Raw genomic sequence first — 23,031 nt, forward strand, 5'->3', positions numbered from 1 at the left:
TGCACTTTCATCTGCACCTTCCTCTTTGTCACCGTGTAAGGTGGTACAGTATATGGGAAGGGGAACCTGAGTTTCATCAGGGTCAGATTCTGGCTGTGTAGAGTGCGAGGGGAATGTAGTGGTCTGGGTCAATTTACCAGCAGAATCATCTAGCAGTGGCTGGGCATCAGTGCATTTGTGGCGCCCCCAGGAGTACGGTCGCCACAGTGGCATTACCTTCCTCCTAGGAAGTGTGATGTCATGCTTGGGCGCAACAAAGGATCTCTCCAGCAGTTAACTCAACACACAACACATTTCCCACTCCAGGCCAGCAGGGAGACCTCTGAACCTGACTGCTGAGGAGCTGCTCTCTGTGGTTGGGAGGAGGTAAGTTAGGGCAGTCTGTGAAGGGAAGGGGAAGTGTGTGGACGTGAGAAGGGAAGCTGGAGGATGAGCAGAGTTAAGGCTCACTCCTAGCTGGAGCGAATGTTCCGGATTCCGATCTCTGAGTTTGTAGGGACACTGACGTTCCTGCAGCCGAAACCGGAGGAAGTAGCAGTTGTAAATCCTTTGTACCCAACTAAGGCTCGGAGGCCCCTGCAGCGACGTGTGGGAGCCAGAAGGAAAAGGCTATGGCTGCCTTCATATGAGAAAGTTCCAAAAGAGAGAAACCAAGGGGAACTTAATTGAACTCAGCACTGCGAGTACCTCAGATAAGCGCTAGAACGGAGGCCACACTACCTATCTGCAGAGAGAGAATTCCAAATTGGCTTCCAGGCTGACCAACTCCTTCTCCATCTGTACTCTGGGTCCTGGACGACACTTACCAAGTACTGGTAAAGGAACTGTCTGTACTGTGTCTGTCATCTTTCTCCTGCGCCTGGCACATGGCTCTGCTACATCCTGCACTGCACACCATCCACCAATTCTTTCATCTGCCCTGTGACTACAGCCCTACCTGTGCAGGGCTTCTACATCTTAGCTGCACCACAACATCTGTCCCAGAGAAGCGACACTGCAGCGCTGGTCAATCTAATCAGAAACCACAGGTGGCGTCACGTATCATTCTCCTATAAGCATAATTCACCCCTTTGCATGGACGCCCAGGGCCACGGAACGGGTCACCACCACCATGACACATCCCTGTGAGACACCGGCCCGTTACCAATTAACCCCACTGCCCTGGCTGGCCACCCACATTCCATGTCAGATTCATCTTGGACTGGGGAATTCACGATTTGACTTGATAACCCAGTCATGGTATGATAGAAAGAGCTACATGGACTAATGTGAAGTGTGGCCTGCTGTATCATTCACTTTGGGTGGGGGTGCAGGACACAAGGAAAGGGGTTCTTCCTGAACATGAGCCAGCACTTGACGACTCATTGCTTGCATTTTTTGAAACTTCAGAAGAGGAGGGCATATTTGCTGGAGTCTGTTTCGGCAATGTAAGCCAAAACCAGTTCCTCATGCTCCGGCTTTAAAAGCGGTTAACCTACTGGCAGAAAAGGTAGCCTTCCAGGCATTCCGGAGCCAGACCATGATGCAGGCTCAACACCTCCTGTCTTAGCTGCTATTGTGCTTTTGCCACTACCAGCAGGTGCACCACCACCATCAGCACCAGCTGGCCCCCCCCACGCCCACGTCCGTGCCCTCTTCCACCAAACTTCAAAATTTAGCACAAAATAGACACAAAATAACATCAGATATATGGCACTGTATCAGAAGCATACAGCTCTATTCAGTCAAAGGATAATTGTCAATCTCCATATATATTCCATCAGTCACACAGAGATGCTCACAGGCTCAGTATGGATTAGACAAGAATATAAAAAGTAGACAAAGTGTACAGTATCATCAGATAGAAGGTATATATAGCATAGTTTAAACATTAACAATGTATGTCTACACTCACTGGCCACTTTATTAGGTACACCATGCTAGTAACGGGTTGGACCCCCTTTTGCCTTCAGAACTGCCTCAATTCTTCGTGGCAGAGATTCAACAAGGTGCTGGAAGCATTCCTCAGAGATTTTGGACCATATTGACATGATGGCATCACACAGTTGGCGCAGATTTGTCGGCTGCACATCCCTGATGCGAATCTCCCGTTCCACCACATCCCAAAGATGCTCTACTGGATTGAGATCTGGTGACTGAGGAGGCCATTTGAGTACAGTGAACTCATTGTCATGTTCAAGAAACCAATCTGAGATGATTCGAGCTTTATGACATGGCGCATTATCCTGCTGAAAGTAGCCATCAGATGCCTGTTCTTAGCTGAGAGGAGTGGTACCCAGTGTGGTCTTCTGCTGCTGTAGCCCATCTGCCTCAAAGTTCGACGCACTGTGCGTTCAGAGATGCTCTTCTGCCTACCTTGGTTGTAACGGGTGGCAATTTGAGTCACTGTTGCCTTTCTATCAGCTCGAACCAGTATGCCCATTCTCCTCTGACCTCTGGCATCAACAAGGCATTTCCGGCCACAGAACTGCCGCTCACTGGATTTTTTTTCTTTTTCGGACCATTCTCTGTAAACCCTAGAGATGGTTGTGCGTGAAAATCCCAGTAGATCAGCAGTTTCTGAAATACTCAGACCAGCCCTTCTGGCACCAACAATCTTGCCACGTTCAAAGGCACTCAAATCACCTTTCTTCCCCATACTGATGCTCGGTTTGAACTGCAGGAGATTGTCTTGACCATGTCTACATGCCTAAATGCACTGAGTTGCCGCCATGTGATTGGCTGATTAGAAATTAAGTCTTAACACACAGTTGGACAGGTGTACCTAATAAAGTGGCCAGTGAGTGTATATATCAGGAGCAGTGTTGAGCCACCCCGTTAGTGTTTTGGTTCGTCACACAGGAGGCAAGTTCGTTGAATGTTCATCGAACCACATTGAAAACAATGGCAGGCAAACACAAACACATACAAACACATAGAAAACAATTACAAAACACCGTAAAAGGTGTCCCAGAGCCGAAAAAATGCTCAGAAGACAAAAATTAATATATGGAAAAGGGCAGCTACATTTAGAAAAGAGGTGGAGGAGTAAAAGGAGGAGGTGGAGGAGACACAGATATAGGCTTGTCATGCCCTTATGAAGTCAAGAAAGGCTGGAATAAAAATGTAAAATACAAACCAAAAAAAAAAAATTCTGAAATCGAACATGATCATATACCATCGGACTTCCCACCAATAAATTATGCCAACTGGCGATCGGGCGGCGTTATTCCCACCAACCTCCAAACAGCATCCATGAAGGCAAAGTGTTTGCTTTCCGGGGGCAGTATGATTGCAAAGCTGAACCTTAAAGGAATGTCCAAAAGGGCACCACCAGGAGTGGAGCCTGCGGCTTAATTGGACTCCACCCGGGAAACCACAACCATGCCACCTCAAGAAAAGATGCACACATTGAAAGTTTTGTCGATTCTGTGTGTGGTGTGGTATGCCCGTTTGTAGTTGTGCTAGCGATTTGTCAGATTTATTCTGTTAGCGAACGAGACTCCGGCATGCCCCCGCGGTACGCGTCAAGCTTACTAGACGGATACGCGAGGCTTTGGCACGTGAGATCGAGCAATAACAGGTCTATCATGGCCTTACATGACCGGAGCTGCATGCGTGTTACACTGAAAGGACCAACTTTGGTCGCTTACAGGTGCAGATAGCCCACTGAACACCGTTAGTGATGGGGATATGTGATTCCAATTATTCCCCACGAACGATGATTTCCCAGTAAGTGCAGGTCAACCGCAATTCCTGAATTAGGCCTAACCGGCATTCCTGAAAAAATGCAAAAAATTACGTGTCCAAACCACAGGTGCTGTAGCTTGCTTAACAGCTCGGCAGCCATTCTCAGGCCCAGTATGGATTCGACAAAATTCTAGTAAGTTGATAAAGAGTACAGTTTCACCGGATAACATGTATATATGTAGCATAGTTTACACATTAAAAACCTATGTCTATATATCAGGAGGCAGGCTCAGACGGTCTCAGGCCCAGTATGGATTAGACGTGATTGGACAAAGGTGAGAAAGGGTACCGTATCACTGGATAACAGGTATGTATACCATAGTTTATGCATTAAAAACCTATGTCTATAGATCAGGAGGCAGGCTCAGACGGTCTTAGGCCCAGTATGGATTAGACGCGATTGGACAAAGGTGACAAAGGTTACCGTATCACTGGATAACAGGTATGTATAGCATAGTTTACACATTAAAAATATATGTCTATAGATCAGGAGGCAGATTCAGACATTCTCAGGTCCAGTACGGATTTGACCAGATTGTGCAAAGTTGAGAAAGGGTACATTATCACTGGATAGCAGGTATATATAGCATAGTTTAAACATTTAAAATCTCCGTGTTCTCAGTATGGCTTAGACAACAATCTAAAAAGTCGAAAAAAGGAAATGTATTTGAAGCGTACACTGTTGTGAGTTCATTTTCCCCTTCGTCACTGAGGTCTGGTGAACTCCCTATTCTGGTAAAGGAAGGTAATGAGCCTGATTATCAGGCACCTGAGCCTAATGATGATGACTGGCTGAGTGGAGTCACTGACTAGATATAAGGCTGCCGACGCCCTTCTGCCCTGCGGGTGATTTCTCTGTGGACTTCTAGGACACCAGTCTGATTTCTGCTCCTCTAAAGCTAAGTTTTCTGCTTTGCCTTTTTGCATTTGTGTTTTGTTTTTGTTTGCCTTGCTTTTCTGGATTCTGCCATTCCCTGCTGGGGTGAGCTAAATCTCCTTTTGCCGGTTGCTCTGTCTTCAGAATATTCCTGAGTACTGACATAGTCTTTTTGAAGCCTAGCGTCTTCAGGGCCTTTTTCACTGTCAGTCTGTTGGCTCTTATTTTCATAGGGTTTTTCACGGATTGCAGACAGCAGCCTTCCTCTCCTTTCCTATCTAGTTAGCTTGGGCCCCGTCTTTGCTCAGTCTATCTTTCTGTCTGTGTTTTGTTCTTTCTTCTTGCTTCACCGTCATTATATGTGGGGGGCTGCCTTTTGCTTTGGGGTCTGCTCTGGGGCAGTTTAGATTTCCCTTTCTGTCTTTAGGCTATCTAGTCCTCCGGCTGTGATCGAGGGGTCTAGGGCATCGTAGGAACCCCCCACGGCTACTGCTAGTTGTGTTGATAGGTTCAGGGGTCTGCAATCCGATAGCTGCCAACCTCTCTGGTTTTCTGGACTTAGCTTGCATTTCTGTTTTTGCCTCCTACGGTGACTCAATAATAACAGTACACCAGTATACACTTTTGGTGGTATTTTTAAATCTTCATATATATTTCTGTCTCAGTAAGACAGTCTCCGCAATAGGAAATGAGATGCATACAATTACTGACATAAAGTCTAGTGATTGCAGAAATCTAGGAATTACTATTCACGGGAAAAACTTCCGTCACAATTCTCAGAGGCGATGCTGACCCTCAATTAATTAGTGTGTGGAGACAGCAAAAACCTTTCTTTGTGAAGAAAGTGTTGCTGTATCACAGTACCATTGATCCCATCACCATTACTCATATCCATCCAATTTTGATCACAGGGAGAGATGTAAACATGGTGCTCACTGCCTATCATGATCTGTCACGTAACTTTGGAGTGCAAAACACAGAAGCCACAGGCCATAGGCGATTCAATTGGATTGGCATGAGAGGACACATTTAAAAATGTGCACTGAAATGTCACACGTCTGTGGGTAGGAAAACTGTGAAAGCTGATGAGAAACCACCACTGCATCTCATTGTGAGTCGATGTCCATAAGAAATGGAAGCCATTGATCATCTGAAGCTAGAGCCCGGCCAGCGGGACAGGGCATAGCTACGTCTTAATCATCATCTTCTATCAGTTCACCAAATTTGTAGTGGCAGTCCCAGTGAAGGATTTGACAGCCCAGACTACACAGCGGGGGAGCAGGGAGAGGTAAACATTGCAAATGCTGGGGCCCTGCCCAAGCAAGGGGGGCCCACTTGTGGGCGTCGGTACTGGCACCGGGCCCCTCATAGTATGGCGGTGTGTCTGCCGGTGGGTGTGCACCCCCACCGTCAGAGACACTTGATTGCACTATGAGGGACCCTGTGCCAGTGCCCGTGCCCAAGAAATGGCCCACCCACCTGTCCAGGGCAACGGCACTCGCATGGTTGCGTGCGCTAGGTGGTGACCCCGGCCATGGGGGGTGGAGGCAGCCCAGTTAGGGAGGTTTACAAAATGGCATATGTTGAAGTGGGCCATTCACCTGCTGCTAAAGGAGAAAATGGTCAAGTCCCAGGAAGAGGAGGACCAAAGAAAGCCATTTTTCTGGCAACCTATGTGTCATCAGAGTAAGGTGTGACAAAATCCTTGGAAACCCATGCATGGTTCATTTTAATGAAGGTTAGATCATCCACATTTTGGGTTGACAGACGGGTCCTTTTTTCTGTCAGGATTGATCCAGCTGCACTGAAGACTCTTTCCGATAGCACACTTGCAGCTGGGCAAGCGAGCTCCTGTAAGGCATATTGTGCTAATTCAGGCCAGGTGTCCAGTTTAGCAGCCCAATAGTCAAATGGGAATGACCTGTTTGGGAGAACATCGATATGGGACGAGAAGTAGTTTGTAACCATAGTTGACAAGTGCTGTCTCCTGTCACTTTCAGTCGATGCAGTATTACCAGTCGTGTGAGCGGGACTTGAAAAATCAGTCCACAACATGGTCATGAAACCCCTGTCTCCAACACCACTTCTAATGTGTGCACCACCAACACCTCTTCCAAGTTGCCCCCGGCCCCTACGGCTCGTGTGAGAACCATCACCGCTGCTGTGTGCTGGGAATGCCTCAACCAACCGGTTTACCAGAGTTGCTTATTTGTTAACCAATATTAGGTCAAGGTTCTCCTGTGGCATGATGTTTTGGAATTTGCCTTCATAGCATGGATCCAGGATGCTGGCCAACCAGTAGTCGTCATCGTTCATCATTTTGGCAAGGCGGGGGTCCTTTTTTAGGATCTGCAAGGCATAATCTGACATGTGGGCCAATGTCAATGATGCACTGCGAGTGCTGGATGGAGGAGCACATTCTGGCAAATCCACATCCCTCCAGTCACGCACAAACCCTGTCCCAGACCTTGCCATGCCAACATTTTCTCTTGCCCCACAAGAAGCATCCTCCTCTCCTAAATAATCATCCCCATCATCATACTCCTCCTCCTCTTCCTCTTCTTCCTCCACCTCGTCCAGGAGAGTTCCCGGAGCAGACAATGGCTGACTGTCATCAAGGCTTCCCTCCTCCTCTTCCTCATCATCCTCGGCTGCTGACGCCTGCTCCTTAATGTGCATTAAAGTTTGCATGAGCAGACGCATAAGTGGGATGCTCATGCTTATGATGGCGTCGTCTGCGCTTACCAGTCTTGTGCATTCCTCAAAACACTGAAGGACTTTACAGAGGTCTTTCAGCTTCGACCACTGCACACCTGTCAACTCCATGTCTGCCCTCAAAGTGCTTGCCCGTGTATCCTCCCACAAGTGCATTACGGCCTGCCTCTGTTCGCACAGCCGCTCAACCATGTGCAGGGTGGAGTTCCACCTTGTTGCAACGTCGATAATTAGGCGGTGCTTGGGAAGGTGGACCAATCGCTGCAGCTTTTGCATATGACTAGAGTGTACCGGTGATCGGCTGATGTGCGAGCACAGTCTTCGGACCTTCTGGAGCAGGCCTGTTACTTCCGGATAATTATTGAGGAAGCACTGCACCACCAGGTTCAAGGTGTGAGCCAAGGAAGGTATGTGTCTGAGTTTTGAAAGGGCTATGGCTGCCACAAAATTACGGCCGTTATCACTAACTACTTTGCCTGCCTCAAGATGTAGACTGTCCAGCCATGACTCAGTTTGTCACTGAAAGTAGTCGGCCAGTACCTCCGAGGTGTGTCTGTTGCCCAAACACATCATCTTCAACACAGCCTGCTGATGCTTTCCACTAGCTAATCGATAGGGGGACACCTCGTGTGCAACACTGGCAGCTGCGGATGGAGTTCTCGTGCGACTGCGCCCTGTGGACGAGCTTTCGCTTCTGGAGGAGGAGGAGGGTCGAACGCCTACAGCCAACTGTTTCCTATACCGTGGACTAGGCAGCACTGTCCCACCACCGCTGTTCCCTGTGGACCCTGCATCCACCACACTAACCCAGTGCGCAGTGATGGACACGTAACGGCCCTGGCCATGCCTACTGGACCATGCATCAGTTGTGAGGTGCACCTTTTCACTCACTGATTGCTTGAGTGCATGGACAATGCGGTCTTTCACATGAAGGTGGAGGGCTGTAATGGCTTTGCGAGAAAAGAAGTGGCGACTGGGTAGGTCATATCGTGGTACTGCGTAGGCCATGAGTTCGCGGAAAGCTGCGCTTTCAACCAACCGATAGGGCATCATCTCTAACGAGATTAGTTTGGCAATGTGGGCGTTCAAACCCAGTGTATGTGGATGAGAGCATGAGTACTTTCTTGTCCTACTCATAGTCCCTGGTAGGGTGAGCTGGACTTGAGAGCTGCATATGGTCGAACTAGCGGTGGACATGGCGGACTGAGAGAGGGTTGATGATGGTGATGGAGTTGGTGTTCTTTCTGATGGCCTAGATTCAGTCTTTCGTTGCAATAACAGTGTGATTCCCTGACTGATTTGCCCTTGCGACGACAACTCAACATTTGCTGCTGGTGGTGTGCTACCCGGTGGGCTTACAGTGGGGGAAACAATGTAGTGTTGCTGACTACCTTCTTTGGGAGCAGTTGCACATGTGGTACGCGAGTTTTGGTAGTCCGTCCACGCTTGCAAGTGCATGGTGGTTAAATGTCTTAGCATGCAACTGGTATTCAAATTTCTCAGATTTTTCCCTCGGCTAAAGGTCTTTGCGCACTTCTTACAGATAACCTTTGCCTGATCATTAGGATTTTGTTCAAAAAATTGTCACACTGCACTCTTCCTACTATGGAAGACATTTTGAGGCCTTGCACGCTGTGCTATTTTGACTGTCTGGCCAAGCTGTCCTGCAACTCTTTTGGTTTTTGTAACCTGTTATTGGACTGCTCCGGGCCTGCCAGATAACAGCTGTTGTGATGTCGATGCCCGCTGCGGATGCTCCTCCTCCTCTTCTGAGCTATTGGCAGTGGAACCCTCTTCCCCCAATGGATGCCAATCTGGGTCAACAACTGGGTCATCCATCACCTCCTCTTCAATGTCATGTGCACCTTCCTCTGTGTCACCATGTAAGGTGCATCAGTGCACTCCATGTCACATTCATCTTGGCCTGGGTAATTCACGATTTGACTTGATAACCCAGGCATGGTATGTGAAAACAGCTCCATGGAGTAATCTGTAGTGTGGCCTGCCGCATCCTTCAATTTTGGTTGGGGTGAAGGACACAAGGAAAGGTGTGGTTCATGACCATGAGCCTCCAATGACGACTCAGTGCTTTTATTTTTTAAAACTTCAGAAGAGGAGGCGATAAAGCTGGAGGCTGTCAGCAATGTAAGCCAAAACTTGTTCTTGAAATTTGAATCTCTCTAGACTTCAGGACACAGTTGGATTCTGTCAGGCCCTGTTTATATTACACCGCAATGTGACAGGCAGATTCTGGATGGTGTAAGAAAGGTGTATAGAGGACTGGGGAGAATTTGAATCCCTCTAGACTTCAGGACACAGTTGGATTCTGTCAGGCCCTGTTTATATTACGCCACAATGTGACAGGCAGATTCTGGATGGTGTAAGAATGGTGTATAGAGGACTGGGGAGAATTTGAATCTCTCTAGACTTCAGGACACAGTTGGATTCTGTCAGGCCCTGTTTATATTACACTGCAATGTGACAGGCAGATTCTGGATGGTGTAAGAAAGGTGTATAGAGGACTGGGGAGAATTTGAATCTCTCTAGACTTCAGGACACAGTTGGATTCTGTCAGGCCCTGTTTATATTACACCGCAATGTGACAGGCAGATTCTGGATGGTGTAAGAAAGGTGTATAGAGGACTGGGGAGAATTTGAATCTCTCTAGACTTCAGGACACAGTTGGATTCTGTCAGGCCCTGTGTATATTACAACGCAATGTGACAGGCAGAAATTGCCTAGTGTATGACAAACTACAAGGTGTATATAGAATTGGGCAGAATTGGAATCTCCCTAGAGTGTAGGTCTGTAAGAACGGACAAACTCCTCGGCTTTTCCTTACAGAGTCACACACTTAGATAGCTTCAAATTGGCCGTTACATGGTACTGTGAGAGGAGCGTACATGTACACCGCTGTACGGTGTATGTAAAATTGTCAAGCTCCGTGTTTTTGTTTACGGACTGACACACGCTGTCTCTCTCTAGTTTTGAATGTAATCAAACAGCAAATATACTAAACTGTTTGAAAAACGGACAAAACTATAAGGTGTAGGTCTGTAAGAATGGACAAACTCCTCGGCTTTTCCTTACAGAGTCACACACTTCAATAGCTTCAATTTGGCCATGATAACAGCCGTTAAACGGTACTGTGAGAGGAGCGTACACGTACACCGCTGTACGGTGTATGTAAAATTGTCAAGCTCCGTGTTTTTGTATACGGACTGACACACACTGTCTCTCTCTAGTTTTGAATGTAATCAAACAGCAAATATACTAAACTGTATGAAAAACGGACAAAACTATAAGGTGTAGGTCTGTAAGAACGGACAAATTCCTTGGCTTTTCCTTACAGAGTCACACACTTAGATAGCTTCAATTTGGCCATGATAACAGCCGTTATACGGTACTGTGTGAGGAGCGTACACCGCTGTACGGTGTGTGAAAAAATGAATGCTCAGTACCTCACCAGGACAAAACAATGAAATTTGGATTGCTTTTAAAAAAGCAGTTTGAACACCAGTGTGCACATAGCAATGCAGCTAGCCTTAAAAGGCAGGCTAATCACCACCAGCACTGCTGCACGAAAGCAAAAATCTTCACCTTTCACTGCACAGTAACTACAGTGAAAAGCGCTATCAGCACAAGCAGTTTTTTTTTCTTTTTGCCTTCCTAGCGCTCTCCCTACAGAATCAGCAGCAGCAGCTCTCCCTATTCTGAGATCAGCATGAGTAACATGGCAGTCGGCGTGCACGCCCTTTTATACCCCCTGTGACGCCCCACAAAGCAAGCCAATCACTTGCATGCCCTTCTCCAAGATGGTGGTGACCGCCGCCTATGTCATCACGTTGAAAATATAAACCACTGATACACACCCATTACTCATATAGGTAAATAGACCTTCATTGAGGATATATAAGTAACTACGGAAACTCCACTATAATATAAATCCTACAAAAGAACACGGAGATATATCCCGCAAGTATAGTAAAAAAGTCACTTTATTAATACAAACTCTTTAGACAATAGTACAAAATACAGACAACAAACAAAATGCTCATGCAGGGCTCATATATGGTAACCGCTAATAACACCCTATGTAACAGAATGGGTGATATGAAGTAAAGCAATGAATCTCAAAGAGAGCCATTCATTTCATAGTATATAGGCCCTCATTATGAGAAAACAGAGCTCTCACACTCCAAATAGAAAATTCAATGTAGATAGATGGATATATATCCAAAAGTAGTAACACCACAATGAAAGGAGTCAAAATCTTACCCATATATATCTGCAGGTGGACGCGGCACTAAAGAGAGCAGCCCCGACGCGCGTTTCGCGTGGGCTTCCTCGGGGGGCTGTGTTATTAGCGGTTACCATATATGAGCCCTGCATGAGCATTTTGTTTGTTGTCTGTATTTTGTACTATTGTCTAAAGAGTTTGTATTAATAAAGTGACTTTTTTACTATACTTGCGGGATATATCTCTGTGTTCTTTTGTAGGATTTATATTCTATGTCATCACGTTGCCCACAGTGTCCGTTCTTCCTGATTGGCTGAAAAAGGGTGCTAAAGCATCTTTTGAAACGCGACTTTGGCGCTAAAGTCGCCGACCTCGTGGCCGACCTCACGCTAAGGTTGGGTTTCGCTTCATGAAACCCGACTTTGGCGAAAGTCGGCGACTTTTGAATTTTTTCGACCCGTTTCGCTAAGCTCTAATTATAACCAATAGGGCCCTTCCACAAATTAGTTGGGTTAATAAATATAATTTACCAGACAGTTGAGATGCCTAAAGTGTCTGTTTACACTTTGCAGATTTTATTGCAGAAAGATCTGCAACTGTCCGATTCATGTGAAATAACCCCGTTCACATGAATAGAACCAATTTTCAGTCACCAATATTCTTTTAAACTTCCCTGCAAACATTTCCAAGATTCTGCATGGTGACCTCCACCCCAAAACACTAAGAACTTGTCCTAGAAAATTCACGAAAATGGGGATGAAAACCATAATTACAAAAAAAAAGATTTTGATGGACTGATTAACTCGACTGTTAAAGGCAAGTTCAGCGAAATGTAAAAATGAAGACCAGTACTCCTGCTGAGCCACGAAGCAAGACCATAATAATTGTTTCAAAGATTGATTTGTGCCTTCTTTCTGACCGTTGGTTTCAGGGTGGTAGACAGAGGAATATGACAAATTAATCCCTGGTCTATTACAAAAAGCTCTCCAGAATTTGGAGACATATTGCACTTCCCCATCAGGTCACAATGTTAAGACGAATTCCTTGCAATCTCACAACATGAAAAATAAACAACCTGGAAAGTATCTCCAGGGGCGATTAGCGCTGGAGCCTTGCTGGGTCCTGGGTTCGAATCCCACCAAGGACAACATCTGCAAGGAGTTTGTATGTTCTCCCCGTGTTTGCGTGGGTTTCCTCTGGGTACTCCGATTTCCTCCCACGTTCTAAAGACATACTGATAGGGAATTTAGATTGTGAGCCCCATCAGGGACAGTGATGATAATGTGTGTAAACTGTAAAGCGCTGTGCTATATAAACAATGTAGTCATCTCCCCGATGAGCGCAAACTTCAGAAGTGGATTCCATATCTTTAATATGATTATACTTGATGTCTCTCATAAGAGTCTAGCAATTGCTTTCTGCCGAGCTATGACCCATGGATGACCACACAAGATGGAATCATGAAACTCCTGCAACAGACGCAAACTAAGGTACACAGGTACAAATAATTTGGACTCTGGAGTAATGGATATTGCCAATGGTTGGACTTTACAGATCTCCACTTCCAACTCAGAGGATACTATCCTGAGGAAAAATGAAGGATGGAGGTTCTCAAGGAGAAACTGAATCAAGACTGGGTGACAATGCATCAGCCTTCACATTCTTGGACCCCAGCCTTAACGTGATAGAGAAATTGAATCTAGAGAAAAACAAGTACCATCTGGCCTGTCTATAGGTTAACTATTTAGCTACTTCAATGTAAGGTAAATTCTTATGATCAGTGACCACAGTGACTCAATGAACTCTCGGCTCAAAAAAAAGTCTCCATTCCTCAAAAGCTAATTTAATAGCAATGAACTCACATTTCTGATCAACATAATTTTGCTTCAGCAGATGAAAATTTTCTAGACAAAAATACAAATGGCCATTTAAATCCCTGAGGTAATTTAGCCCCTATCCCGACCTCTGAAGCATCTACCTCCACAATGAATGGCTCTTGGACATTTGGTTGAATAAGAACAGAGGAAACATGAAACTTTCTTTCAATTTTTCTAAAATCTCTAATAGCATCCTGTGACCAAACCTTAAGATCCACCTTCTTACGTTTAAGGTCAGTAAGAGGCTTAATAATCTGAGAGAAATCCCTAATGAATTTTCTATAATAATTGTTGACTCCAAGAAAACATTGCAAAGCTTTAAGGTCGCGAGGTTGAACACAATCAATTATGGTCTACACCTTCCCAGGATTTATATTAAACCCTTCAACCGCTAAAATAAACCAAAGGAGTGAAATTTCCTGAACAGCAAAAAAAATTTATCTTATTTGGTAAACAAAGAATTCTCCCTAAACCCTCAACCCACGCTGACATGTTTCTGGTGAAAAAAATTAAAATATCATCAAGGTCTATCACAATAAATCTTCCACTCATCTTCCACAATGCACTCAGAAAACATATTATTCATAAAGTTTTGAAACACTGCATGTGCGTTGGTTAACCCAAATGGCATGATAAGATTTTCAAACAGCCCCTCAGACATTAAAAATGCTGTTTTCCACTCATCATGCTTCCAGACGCAGGTCAAATTTAAGCCCCTCTAAGATCAAGCTTCAAAAACCACTTAGCTTCCATTAACTGATAATATTGATCGGGGATGAGTGGAAGTGGGTATATATTTTGATTTTGTTTAGTTCATGGAAATCAAGGCAACAATGGAGGCCACCATCATTACTTTTTACAAACAAAAATCCAACAGCTACAGAGGAGAAGGAAGGATGGATATTAACTTTTTTGTAAAATTTTGTTCATATACTTTTTCACGACGGTAAGTTCAGGCCCATAAAAAAATTGTAAAGGCGAGCTATAGGTAATTTGGCATTAAGAATAAAATTAACAGAAAAATCATAAGAACAATGGAGAGGTAGTATCTTCACTTCTTTTTCTGAAAACACATCTCCAAAGTCTTTCAGGTAGCCCAGCAGACCCTGTAGACCAGCAGAGCATATTTCTACCAGACCTAGATATTTCTTAAGACAGTTGAGCCTCTGCGTAACAATTTATTTCTGACACCAATCAATTACAGGATTGTAAATAAGCAGCCATAGAAGCCCCAGTAGCAACCCAGCAGGTAAATTATTCAAAACAAAACAGGACATGGATTCCAAGTAAAGTGCTACCATTCAGGATTAGGGTATGTGCACACGTTGCAGATTTGCCTGTAGAATTTTTTGCACAGAATCTGCATCTCTTGACAGAAAAGGCAGGTAAAAATCTGAGCATTTTTGATGCATTTTTTCCATGTGGATTTGTATGCGTTTTTGTAAGCTAAATAAAGATCTATTATTTAACAAAAAAAAAAGAGTTGTGAGGTAATTTTTTTGTCCAACCTCTTATTTTGCATACTCCATTACACACACAGATAGATAGATAGATAGATAGATATAAAGATAGATAGATAGATAGATCTATAGATATAGATATATCCTTAGATATATCTCTCCATAGATATATCTCTCTATAGATATATGTATCCAGAGATATATCTATAAATATATCTATCTATGCATCTATCTATCCATAGATAGATATATATCCATAGATGTATCTATCAATAGCTATATCCATCTATAGATACTGTCTATCTATCTATCTATCTATCTACTGTATATCTATCTATCTATAAATATCTATCTACAGATATATCTATCAATCCATAGATATATCTATCCATAGATATATCTATCTATAGGGATATATATCCATAGATATATCTATCCATAGATAGATAGACAGATAGATAATCTATCTATCTAGCTATAGATACATCTATCTATAGGTATATCTATCCATAGATATATCTATTTATAGATATATCTATCTATAGGTATATCTATCCATAGATATATCTATCCATAGATATATATATAGATAGACATATAGATAATCTATCTATAGATACATCTATCTATAGGTATTTCTATCCATAGATATATCTATCTATTTATAGATATATCTATCTATAGGTATATCTATCCATAGATATATCTATCTATCTATAGATATATCTAACTATCCATAGATAGATCAATAGATAGATAATACCAAGGCCGATGTTTATTAGTGAACAATATGTTTAACTTTGATAAAAAAGGGGAAAAAATAGTGTGGGTACCAGCATGAATTTCTGCGCCAGAGAGGGAAAGCTGATGACTGGTGGCAGATATTCATAGCCTTGGAAGGGATCATGATTATTGGCCCCCGACTACAAACATCTGCCCCTAGCCACCCCAGAAATTGCGCATCTGTAAGATGTGCTAATTCCGGCACTTAACATCTCTCTTCCCACTGCCCTGTTGTGGTGGCATATGGGGTATTAAGGGGTTAATGTCACCTTTGTATTGTAAGGTGACATTAACCCCTTCACCCCCAAGGGTGGTTTGCACGTTCATGACCGGGCCAATTTTTACAATTCTGACCACTGTACCTTTATGAGGTCATAACTCTGGAACGCTTCCATGGATCCCGGTGATTCTGACAGTGTTTTCTCGTGACATATTGTACTTCATGTTAGTGGTAAAATTTCATTCAAATAACTTGCGTTTATTTGTGAAAAAAATGGAAATTTGGCAAAAATTTTGAAAATTTCGCAATTTTCCAACTTTGAATTTTTATGCCCTTAAATCACAGAGATACGGCACACAAAAAACTTGATAACTAACATTTCCCACATGTTTACTTTACATCAGCACAATTTTGGAACCAAAATTTTTTTTTGTTAGGAAGTTATAAGGGTTAAAAGTAGACCAGCGATTTCTCATTTTTACAACACCATTTTATTTTTAGGACCACATCACATTTGAAGCCACTTTGAGGGGTCTATAGGATAGAAAATACCCAAAAGTGACACCATTCTAAAAACTGCACCACTTAAGGTGCTCAAAACCACATTCAAGAAGTTTATTAACCCTTTAGGTGCGTCACAGGAATTTTTTTGAATATTTAAAAAAAAATGAACATCTAACTTTTTTTCACAAAAAAAATACTTCAGCTTCAATTTTTTTTATTTTACCAAGGGTAACAGGAGAAATTGGACTGCAAAAGTTATTGTGCAATTTGTCCTGAGTACGCTGATACCTGATATGTGGGGGGGAACGACTGTTTCGGCACATGGCAGAGCTCAGAATGGAAGGAGCGCCGTTTGACTTTTTCAATGCAAAATTGGCTGGAATTCAGATCGGACGCCATGTCACGTTTGGAGAGTCCCTGATGTACCTAAACAGTGGAAACCCCCTACAAGTGACCCCATTTTGGAAACTAGACCCCCCAAGGAACTTATCTAGATATGTGGTGAGAACTTTGAACCCACAAGGGCTTTACAGAAGTTTATAACGTACAGCGGTACAATTAAAAAATCATATTTTTTCTACAAAAATGATCTTTTCACCCCAATTTTTATTTTCCCAAGGGTAACAGGACCCTAAAAGTTATTGTACAATTTGTCCTGAGTATGCTGATACCCCACATGTGGGGGTAAACCACTATTTGGGCGCATGGCAGAGCTCGGAAGGGAAGCAGCGCCATTTGACGTTTTTGGCTGGAATTGAGATCGGACATCATGTCGCGATTGGAAAACCCCTGATGTACCAAAACAGTGGAAACCCCCCACAAATGACACCATTTTGGAAACTAGACCCCCTAAGGAACTTATCTAGATGTGTGGTGAGAACTTTGAACCCCCAAGGGCTTCACAGAAGTTTATAACATAAAGCCGTACAATTAAAAAATCATATTTTTTCCACAAAAATGATCTTTTCACCCTCAATTCTTATTTTTCCAAGGGTAACAGCACCCTAAAAGTTATTGTGCAATTTGTTCTGAGTACGCTGATACCCCACATGTGGGGGTAAACCACTATTTGGGCGCATGGCAGAGCTCGGAAGGGAAGCAGCGCCATTTGACGTTTTTGGCTGGAATTGAGATCGGACATCATGTCGCGATTGGAAAACCCCTGATGTACCAAAACAGTGGAAACCCCCCACAAATGACACCATTTTGTAAACTAGACCCCCCAGGGAACTTATCTAGATGTGTGGTGAGCACTTTGAACCCCCCAGTGCTTCACAGAAGTTTATAACGCCCGGGCGTGAAAATAAAAAATTTGTATTTTTTCCACAAACATGATCTTTTAGTCACCATTTTTTTTATTTTCCCAAGGGTAACAGGAGAAATTAGACCCCAAAAGTTGTTGTCCAATTTGTCCTGAGTACACTGATACCCCATGTGTGGGAGAAAACTACTGTATGGGCCCACGTCGGGGCTCGGAAGGGAAGTAGTGACGTTTTGGAATGCAGACATTGATGGAATGGTCTGCGGGTGTCATGTTGCCTTTGGAGAGCCCCTAATGTACCTAAACAGTGGAAACCCCCCACAAATGACCCCATTGTGAAAACTAGACCCCCTAAGGAACTTATTTAGATGTGAAGTGAGCACTTTGAACCCCCAAGGTCTTCACAGAAGTTTATAATGCCAGGGCATGAAAATAAAAAAATCGTATTTTTTCCACAAACATGATCAATTAGTCCCCAATTTTTTTATTTTCCCAAGGGTAACAGGAGAAATTGAACCCCAAAAGTTGTTGTCCAATTTGTCCTGAGTACGCTGACACCCCATATGTGGGAGAAAACTACTGTATGGACACACGTCAGGGCTCGGAAGGGAAGTAGTGACGTTTTGGAATGCAGACTTTGATGGAATGGTCTGCGGGTGTCATGTTGCCTTTGGAGAGCCCCTAATGTACCTAAACAGTGGAAACCCCCCACAAATGACCCCATTTTGAAAACTAGACCCCATAAGGAACTTATTTAGATGTGAGGTGAGAACTTTGAACCCCCAAGGGCTTCACAGAAGTTTATAATGCCCGGGTATGAAAATAAAAAAATTGTATTTTTTCCACAAACATGATCAATTAGTCCCCAATTTTTTCATTTTCCCAAGGGTAACAGGAGAAATTGGACCCCAAAAGTTGTTGTCCAATTTGTCATGAGTACGCTGACACCCCATATGTGGGTGAAAACTACTGTATGGACACACGTCGGGGCTCGGAAGGGAAGCAGTGCCATTTTGGAATGCAGACTTTGATGGAATGGTCTGCGGGTGTCATGTGCGTTTGGAGAGCCCCTGATGTACCTAAACTATTGAAACTCCCCACAAGTGACCCCATTTTGGACACTAGACCCCCCCCACAGAACTTATCTAGATGTGTGGTGAGCACTTTGAACTCCCAAGTGCTTCACAGAAGTTTATAACGCTCGGACGTGAAAATAGAAAAATCATTTTTTCCACAAAAATGATATTTTTGCCCCCAATTTTTTATTTTCCTAAGGGTAACAGGAGAAATTGGACCCCAAAAATTGTTTTGCAATTTGTCCTGAGTAGGCTGATACCCTACATGTGGGGGTAAAACACTGTTTGGCCGCATGGCAGAGCTTGGAAGGGAAGGAGACCATATGACTTTTTCAACTCAGAATTGGCTGGAATTGAGATCAGACGCAATGTTGCATTTGGAGAGCCCCTGATGTGCCCAAACAGTGGAAACTCCCAATTCTAACTCCAACCAGAACCCCAACACACCCCTAACCCTAGCCCTAACCCTAACCCTAGCCCTAACCCTAACCCTAGCTCTAACCCTAACCCTAACCCTATCCCTAACCCTAGCCCTAACCCTAATGGAAAAATGGAAATAAATAAAATTTTTTAATTTTATTATTTTTCCCTAACTAAGGGGGTGATAATGGGGGGTTTGATTTACTATTTATGGCGTTTTTTATTTTTGGCAGCTGTCGCACGCTGAAAGACGCTTTTTATTATAAAAATAGTTTTTGCATCACCACATATTGAGAGCTATAATTTTTCCGTATTTTGACCCACTGAGTCATGTGAGGTCTTATTTTTTGTGGGACGAGTTGTCGTTTTTATCGGTACCATTTTCGGGCACGTGACATTTTTTGATCGCTTTTTATTCTCATTTTTGGGACATAGAATGAACAAAAACCAGCGTTTCATGAATTTCTTTTGGGGGAGTGCGTTTACACCGTTCCGCGTGCGGTAAAATTGATAAAGCGGTTTTATTCTTCAGGTCAGTACGGTTACAGCGATACCTCATTTAGGTCTTTTTTTATGTTTTGTCGGTTTTATGCAATGAATAATATTTTATATAAAAAATAATTATTTTTGCATCGCTTTATTCTGCGAGCTATAACTTTTTTATTTTTTCGCTGATGAAGCTGTATGGCAGCTCGTTTTTTGTGGGACAAGATGACGTTTTCAGCGGTACCATGGATATTTATATGCGTCTTTTTGATCGCGCGTTATTACACTTTTTGTTTGGCGGTATGATAATAAATCATTATTTTTTGCTTTGTTTTTTATTTTTATTTTTTAAGGGTTTCACTAAAGGGGTTAACTAATGGGACAGTTTTATAGGGCGGGTCGTTACGGACGCGGCGATACCTAATATGTGTATTTGTATTGTTTTGGGTTTTTTTATTTTCAAAAAATGAATTTATTGGGGAATATTTTTTTTTTTTTTACTAATTTATTTGGCGATTTTTTTAAAATTATTTTTAAACTTTTTTTTTATTTTTTTTTTACTTTATTACATAGTCCCAGGTGGGACATCAGCAATCTGTCACAGGCATTGAAGAAGACTTCCTCTTGCCTGCGCTTTGCAGGCACTGAGGAAGCCAGCTTCCTGCAGGCCCCCGAAGGCCCCCGTCGCCATCTTGGATTCGGGGGCCTGGAGGAAAGGAGTCCCCCGCAGCAGCGCTGCACATTGCGCTGCCGTGGGGGGCTCAGGGAAGCACGGAGGGAGCCCCCTCCCTGCCGATGCTTCCCTTTAACTCCCGGTACACCGCGATCGTGTTTGATCGCGGTGTGCAAGGGGTTAACGTGTCGGGGGCGGTCCGTGACCGCCCCTGACACATTGTGCCGGGTGTCAGCTGTGATAATCAGCTGACACCCGGCCGCGATCAGCGGCGCTCACCACGTGGGCGCCGCTGATCATGGTAGACGTACTATCCCGTCCATGGGCATAGGGGCCCGGGTCCCATGGACGGGATAGTACGTCTCATGTCAGGAAGGGGTTAAGCCTGGTTTAATAATGGAGAGGTGTCAATAAGACACCTATCCCTTACTAATCCTATAATTGTTAAGGGTTAAATAAACACACAGCCAGATAAAAAGTCTTTTAATTAAATAAAACACTACACAGTTTTCCCATCTTATTGTATACCTAATTCATATGACACCCTTGATCACTTTAAAAAAAAAAAAACAAACAAACAAATAGTCCCTGTTCTGATGTACTCCATTTAATAATGAGTGCCCCATGATGATCTCCCCTATAGAGCTGTCACATCAGGAGATGTGACCTCTCTACAGGGCCTCCAGTGACACACTGATGGGAGACAATGGCTCCTGCAGTGCATCACTGAGGTTACCTGAGTTCATCCTCTCACTTTACGGCAATGCTGCGTGAGAATTAGGGTTAGGGGACCTCTTTCCCGTTGGTGGAGGGATACATCACGGATGATTACCTTTGCGTGTCAGTTCACAGCGGGAGCCCTTGTAGGACACTGACATCACCCGATGTCAGTGTTCTACACGGAAGATCATTGTGGGACTCTCTTTATTGACTGGACTATGATGGAAAGGTAAGTATAGAAAGGTTTATTATTTTTAATTTTAATACAGGAGATCGAGGGCTTTGGGGAATTAGGTGAATATGGTGAGTATGTACTCTGTTATATGTTGTATGTACTGTCTGTATTGTATGTGTATAAGCATGTACTGTATGTTTTTTTTCAATACTGAACACATGTATTGTCTGATGGGATTACTTTCACATCATCAGCAATGCTATTACTGTGAGCATTCATTGCCAGATGGGAGCAGTAGTCCCACCAGACATTGGCTGATTACACAGACCCACGCACACCAGCACACACACAGAGACATACAGACACACACAGACACGCACACACACATACTCGCAGACCCCGCACACACATACACACATGTAGCTCCACCCACACTCCCACCCAATCTGCAGCATTTCTAGCACCCACATCCGCAGCAAATCTTTTTTACATCTGCATTTTTGCTGCGAATGTGCCTGACTCAATGGATGTCAATGGGTGCAGAAACGCTGCAGATCTGCAAAAAGAATTGACATGCTGCGGAAAAATGCTTCAAATCTGCATGGATTTTTCTGCAGTATGTGCACAACTAATCTCTATTTCCCATAGATTAACATTGGCTGTGCACTACACTGCGGATTTGATGCAAATCCGTGCGGTCAAAAACACTGCGGATTCTCATCTAAATCTGCAACGTGTGCACACAGTCTTATAGTCCTCAGTGGTGCTGCTACCTGTGTCAAGTTTATGATCTTTGTTTCAGTGACCTGGATTACGTCAGGTTTGTCACCGATTAAATTTAAGGTATCAAAGGACCCATTTATGGCTTGTGGGGGTGAAGAAAATGGCAAGATCTGAGGGCCACCTAGCAGGAGGGACATAATTATTCATACTAGCTGGAGCTCATCTCCAGAAGACCGAGGTTGCCGGGTAAAAAATAACTTGCAGCTCTCCTTGAACACCCTAAGCTGTTTTTTCTCTCCTGAAAATATATTAATAAGGGTGACTACAGGTTTGGAAAAAATTATCTGCATGTCTGGGATTGCAGACATCACAGCAGCAGCGAAGAGCTATAGGAAACTTTCATAAAGCTAGACACCTGACTCTGCAACTGTGATTGAGAAAATTCAAAGCTCTTGTGCTCTTTAGCCAGATCCTGAATCATTTAAGTCAGAATCACCACCTCTTCACAAAGTGTACCAATGAGATCCATGCTGGAGAAAAATGTATAAGGCCAGTTGTAACGTGACTGTGGCTAGTCACTTTTCACAGATGAGTCATGATACAAGGGAGTTAAGGAGTCGTGGGGTCAAATACAAAGTGTGTATGCAAAGGCAAAGGGGCAAGACATATGAATAGTCAAATGGCAAAGTCCAAGGTTGGGCAACAAAGATCAGCGTATGCAGTGGCGTAACTACAAAGTTATGGGCCCCGGTGCGAACTTTCAAATGGGCCCTCCATGCCAAAATACACGCACATCTCCGCTTCGTACACATGCGGCTCTGCTCCGCACACCTCGTACACACACGGCTCCGCTCCGCACACCTTGTACACGTGCAGCTCCACTCCGTACACCTCATACACACATGGCTCTGCTCCATACATCTCGTACACACACGGTTCCACTCCGTACACCTCGTACACACACGTTTTCGCTAGGTACACCTCATACACACACGGCTCTGCTCCGTACACCTCATACACACACAGATCTGCTACATCCACACTGTAAACCCCTCCTGACCCCACACATAAACTTACCCCATCCATCACCAT

Source organism: Dendrobates tinctorius, unplaced genomic scaffold (assembly GCF_039654945.1).
Source record: "Dendrobates tinctorius isolate UK_male_01 unplaced genomic scaffold, ASM3965494v1 ptg000064l, whole genome shotgun sequence".
NCBI lineage: Eukaryota > Metazoa > Chordata > Amphibia > Anura > Dendrobatidae > Dendrobates > Dendrobates tinctorius.